Genomic DNA, 5,902 nt, shown 5'->3' with positions numbered 1-5,902 from the left:
ATTGTCGGACCGCTGGGATTCACCAATACTAGCTCACTGGATACGACTTCACGTAGTCCAGTAGAACAGTTTAAAATTAGTTTAAAAAAAAAAAAATTGTCATACATAAATAATTAAGTAAAATTGCTTTTGTGAACTTACTAACCAATTTAGGTATTAAGATTAATTAATTTATTTTTATTAACACTATATGGATTTATGTAAATTATGGTCTGAAATAAATGATTATTATTATTATTATTATTATTATTACTACTGGCAAAGTCATTTTGGTACCGAAAAATCAAGATACCGAAGATTCGAAAAATTGGCGTCCCATCGCATATACAAGAGCTTCTTACATCAATACTATCTGAACAACTGTACACTCATTGTCAAGTAATCAATATTATGGCCCCAGAACAAAGAGGATTTCAACGTGGTGTCCGTGGATGTAAAGATCATTTAATGGTAAATAAATAAATAAATAAATATTGGACAACATCACATACATTACTCTGATCCCAATGTAAGTAGCTAAAGCACTTGTGTTATGGAAATCAGAAGTAACGACGGTACCACAAACACCCAGACCCAAGAAAATATAGAAAACTAATGAAGATTTTCTATATCGACTCGGCCGGAAATCGAACCCGGGACCTCGGAGTAGCGTACCCATGAAAACCGGTGTACACACTACTCGACCACGGAGGTCGTCGATGGTAAATAAAGCTATCCTGGAAGATGCACATAAGTCTCAAAAGAATTTAAGCACGAGCTGGATCGACTATAAAAAAGCATTCGATAGTATATCTCATGAGCGGCTATTGCGTGTACTTGATGTTTATAAATATCCACCTATCATTAAGTCTTTTCTTGAAAGAGCTATGCTTAAATGGAAAGTTGTAATGACGGCTAAGGGCTCTACAGAATCTAATACTACTGAACCGATTCATATTCGACGGGGCATATTTCAGGGAGATTCCTTATCTCCATTGTTATTCTGCTTAGCTCTTAACCCGATCTCGACATTGCTAGGTAAGTATGAAACTAAGGAATATAAACTACAGGATAAAATATGGATAAACCATTTAATTTACATGGACGATATTAAAGTGTATGCAAATAATAGCAATAACTTAATAATTTTACTCGACAGTGTTGAAATATTTACGGCAGATATAGGCATGACTTTTGGTTTAGATAAATGCAATACACTTCACTTAACAGCTGGACATAGGAATTACACTGATGGTAACGAGCACGTATGGCTAAATGGAGATAAATTTAAACAGTTAAAAATAGACCAAAATTATAAATATTTAGGAATTAATGAATCTGGAAAAATAATTCACATTGATATTAGAGATCAATTAACTAAATTATATTTCAGACGAATAAAAAAAAATAACAAACTCTTTCTTAAATGGACGTAATCTAATAAGGGGGATAAATACATACGCCGTTCCAGTTTTGTTGTATTCTTTTGGTGTAACCAACTACAAAAACAGCGATCTTAAGCGGATTGATATTAAAACACGAAAATTGTTAGCAATCAAAAAAGCCCACCAACAAAAAGCAGATGTTGATAGACTGTACTTACCTTTAGCTAAAGGGGGTAGAAGACTAATTAATTTTGAAAACTTATATAAAGCTCATATTTTAAAGTATAAATAATATTTAGAACAAAAAAATGACTACCTAATTGAAGCAATAGTACAGCAGGATCAAAGAAGAGAAAAATATTCCATATTTAAAGAAGCTAAAGATATAGAAGAAGAGTTGAAATTACCGAGCGGAAGACATTCCGATATAGAAATAAAAAAGAGCATAATAAAGAAGCAAAGCGAATCCTGGCGAAATAAGAATCTGCATGGATAATTGATGAAATGAATGAAAATGAAATTAGATTGCTGCGAACTGAACTTTCAACGTTTGGGCGAGAGATGGCGCAATGTAGGCAAGAACTTACGCACATCAATACCGCAATAATGATATGGTTAGGAAATAATGATAGTGAGCATGTCACTAGAGCGTCATTGATAAAACTTAGAATGCCAATACATAGAACGGTGAGTTTCCGAGGAAGCTTTAGGTTCTGCGCCACTAGGTGCTGGAATGACCTGCCTCCTCCTCTTCGTAACCTGAAAACAATAACAAATTTCAGACATAAATATAAATTATTTTTATTAGAAAAACAAAAAGATTGTAGTTAATTATTGCCTATTATTATTAATCAAAATGTTATATAATTCATATATGTATTTGTTAATTTATTTAATTTGGTTCTCTAACAATGAGTATGTGTAACAATAACGTATGTATTTGTATCTATATATGTGTGTATGTATATATACATATATAATTATTACATATTTTTAAAGATCTAATTACGCGAACCTGTCTGTTTGCGGCACGAAAGCAATAGGCTAGGTCTGGTCAGCGCTTGGGGAACTCATCCCTTGACCTTGGCTTCCTCGGACACTTCCACTGTTTTAACCGCCGTTTTTTACTGTAACCGTCTATCCTCCTTTGCTTGTATGTAACTTTTAAATCCCTAACCTAAAAAAAAAGAAGGCAAGATAAATTACTTATGTCTAGAATATTAATCATTGGCCAAGTCAATATGTGTGTAAACACAACAATGAATACTATATATACAATTTCTTACCTGATATTGTTCTGTCCAATTTTAACCTTGAATCAATATGTTAATTGTGTCACTATTTGCATTTGTTGTAATGTTCGTGAATGTGGGACAAGCGAGCGGCGCGCGGGAAATACGGTGTTTGCTGTCAGACGCTGCATTCATACTTAATAAAACCCAATATCGCTTATGCCGTCCTCCCGCGCGCCCCGATACGCCCCGCGCCGCTGAGCGCTGGCGCGACAATTAAACATAATTTTTTTGTCCTTAGTTCTTTATATTATATAAATTTACTTTCTATGTTTTGGTTCCTTCATGTTCAATTTTTATAAATTTATATTGTTTTTTTTCCTTTTAAATTATATCTTTTATCTGCAACGGCTGTCAGTAACGACATTAGGAGGCCACTGAAAATCAGTGTAGAAGCTAACATGTTTCTACGTATACTGAGTGGTCTCCTTTTGGCTGAATTACACTGCTGCGCACTTATACATACCTACTACTATTTCTTTTCTAAGTAATTTTTGTTTATTTGTTATTTTTTTTCTATTTTTTTTTTCTCTTTTGTTTTTCATTTTTTGTTTTGTGTATAATTTTTGTATTACATAGAATAAGTGTCTTTTTGTTCTGTTTTAATTACTATACATTTTGTGTCTGTAGTAGTGTAATTTATTCAGCCAATAAAGATTATTATTATTATTATTATTATTAATAAATGACTTCAACACACGGGTTGATAAGATAGAGGAGAGACTTTCAACATTAGAATTACGTATTGCCGATTGTCCGAATGCCTCTGTGGTTTCCGCGGACCAAGATATAATAACGCAACTACGACAAGAACTAAACGAAAAAGAGCAAGAAAAACTTTTAAATTACCTTGTTATACAGGGCCTAGCAGAAAAGCCAGCGGAAAATACAGTTCAGATTGTCAGCTTGGTGGCGTCCAAAATCGGTATCACGCTGGATGACAGGGATATTCTCAGCTGAGCGAGCGGGGCCCCGCCGCGGTCTCAATGAAGGCGAGGAGCGACCGCACCCCCGGCCGCTTATTGTGCGCCTCACTAGACGTGAGGTGCGCGATCAGCTACTACGGGCGGCACGAGTGCGTCGTACTGTGGATTCGACGGGTATTATTGAAGGAGAGCCGCGACGTTTTTATATTAATGAACGTCTGACAAGAACGAACGCCCAGCTATTCTTTAAGGCTCGCGAAGAAGGTCGACGCAAGGCGTGGAAGTTCATCTGGACAAATTCAGGTCGTATCTTTGTCCGAAAAGATGCCAACTCCATGTCTCATTGCATACGGTCTGAAAATGATATTATGAAATTTTTTGGAGTCGATTAAATTGGAAACACATGTATACTGGCACTCATAATGTATTCTTAATTTTAATTTTTACATTAGCTAAATATTATACTTTATATTTCGTCTTTCTTAGCAAGTATGTACAACTTAGTCAACATCTTGCAAAAATCTGTAGAAACGTTATAATAATATTTGTTATTATTTTAGAAAATTATATTATATTCTTGTGTTATTTTTATATCTCAATACTGTGTCGAATAGAAGTGTGCAACTGTGGTATAATGATAAGGTATTGTTTTGTTGCTATATATATGTTTTTAACTCATATATTTTTAATAACTTATACAACTACAATTTATAAATATACATATATACATAAATACTCATTATATAAAAATATTACAATTCTATTAAAACTTACAATTTTACTAATGTTTATAAGTATAGTATACTTTTATTTTAGAACATGCGAATTATATGACATCTACCCTATCTTTACAATATATATAAAAACTAAAAAGTATAAATGGTTGTATATTAAAATTTTTAAAAAATCTCTTAAATGTTGCAATGTTGAATAATAAGAAATTAAAAATTGGCTTCCTAAATAAGGGTTCATTAAGAACTAGGCATGAGGAGTTTATCGTAGCTGTACAAAAACATGAAGTTGACATAATGGCAGTTAATGAGACTTGGTTGAGACCAGACGAAGAGGGCTGCGCCCCGGTTGTGCCTGGCTATAGCTTGCATCATATACCACGACCTGCATCCACTAAGCGCGAACGTGGAGGAGGAGTCGGGTTTTACATTAAGCGTGGTATCTCAGCACACTTTCTCAATCACCCGGCTACTACAAATGTGGAGCAAATGTGGCTTAGTGTAAAAATTAACAGTAAGGTCATCATAAAAGGCACAGCATATAGACCCCAGTGGCTAAATCCGCAAACTTTTATTGACGCCTTAACCGAAACGTTTGGCTCACTTAAATATTACGATAGTATTATATTGGTTGGTGATTTTAATATAGATTATCTCAACAAAAATTCAATAGGGTTTACAGCGTTGGTTAATTTTCTTTCGTTTACTGGTCTAACTCAACATATAACCGAACCTACTCATTCTACGGCGGGCGCAAATACCTTGCTCGACTTATTTTGTACCGACACACTTAACATTCAGACTAATGTAGACCACATATCCGACCTTAGTCACCATGCATTCATAACCGGTATTCTTAACATTAAAGTAGAAAAATCTCGACCACTTAAAATAACTACTAGGAGCTTAAAAACCATCAATAGAGAATTACTTAGTGCATACCTAGAAAATATAGATTGGGATTTTCTAGCTGGGCTAGAAAACGTAAATGACTTAGTTACTGAGTTTACAGGTGTTATTATTGAGGTCTTTGATCTAATAGCTCCCATAAAGATGAAAAACGTAAATGAGCAACATCATCCTTGGATAACAGATAATATAAAATTAATGATGAATTTACGTAACGAAGCTCATACACAGGCTAAGCTCTCGAATAATGAGGTTCATAGGGAATATTATAAAATGTTAAAAAAATTAGTCGAGGAAACGATGCAAAATGAAAAGAAAGTTTACATAAAAATATTTATTAACAATTACGCGAAAAATTCCCCCATCATGTGGAAAAATTTGAAAAAACATGTTAGAATTAAAAGTAAAAAAACTTTGCAATTGCCGGAAAAAATTAATGATCCGGAGTCAATTAATTCGTTCTTTCTGAATATTCCCGGGTCACAAAATGCACCATTATCTGCCATATTATATTTTGATTTACATTCATTTAATGATGACTTGAAATTTTTTTTTTTTTTTTTTAAATAAATAATAAATAAATATTGGACAACATCACATACATTACTCTGATCCCAATGTAAGTAGCTAAAGCACTTGTGTTATGGAAATCAGAAGTAACGACGGTACCACAAACACCC

General features: G+C 33.8%; 1 long non-coding RNA gene across 1 annotated transcript; it reads right to left on the bottom strand.

Moving 5' to 3' along the window:
• Positions 1–1,984: 1,984 nt before the first annotated feature.
• LOC125075715 lies at positions 1,985–2,869 on the bottom strand. Its single transcript, XR_007120229.1, has 3 exons — positions 2,651–2,869; positions 2,380–2,541; positions 1,985–2,123 (listed from the first exon to the last, which is right to left on the bottom strand). It is a non-coding gene; the product is annotated as an uncharacterized LOC125075715 (long non-coding RNA).
• Positions 2,870–5,902: the final 3,033 nt, after the last annotated feature.

This window comes from Vanessa atalanta, chromosome W (assembly GCF_905147765.1).
Source record: "Vanessa atalanta chromosome W, ilVanAtal1.2, whole genome shotgun sequence".
Taxonomy (NCBI): domain Eukaryota; kingdom Metazoa; phylum Arthropoda; class Insecta; order Lepidoptera; family Nymphalidae; genus Vanessa; species Vanessa atalanta.
Note: the sequence above shows the minus strand (reverse complement) of the source record. Positions and strands in the feature narration are given on the sequence as shown.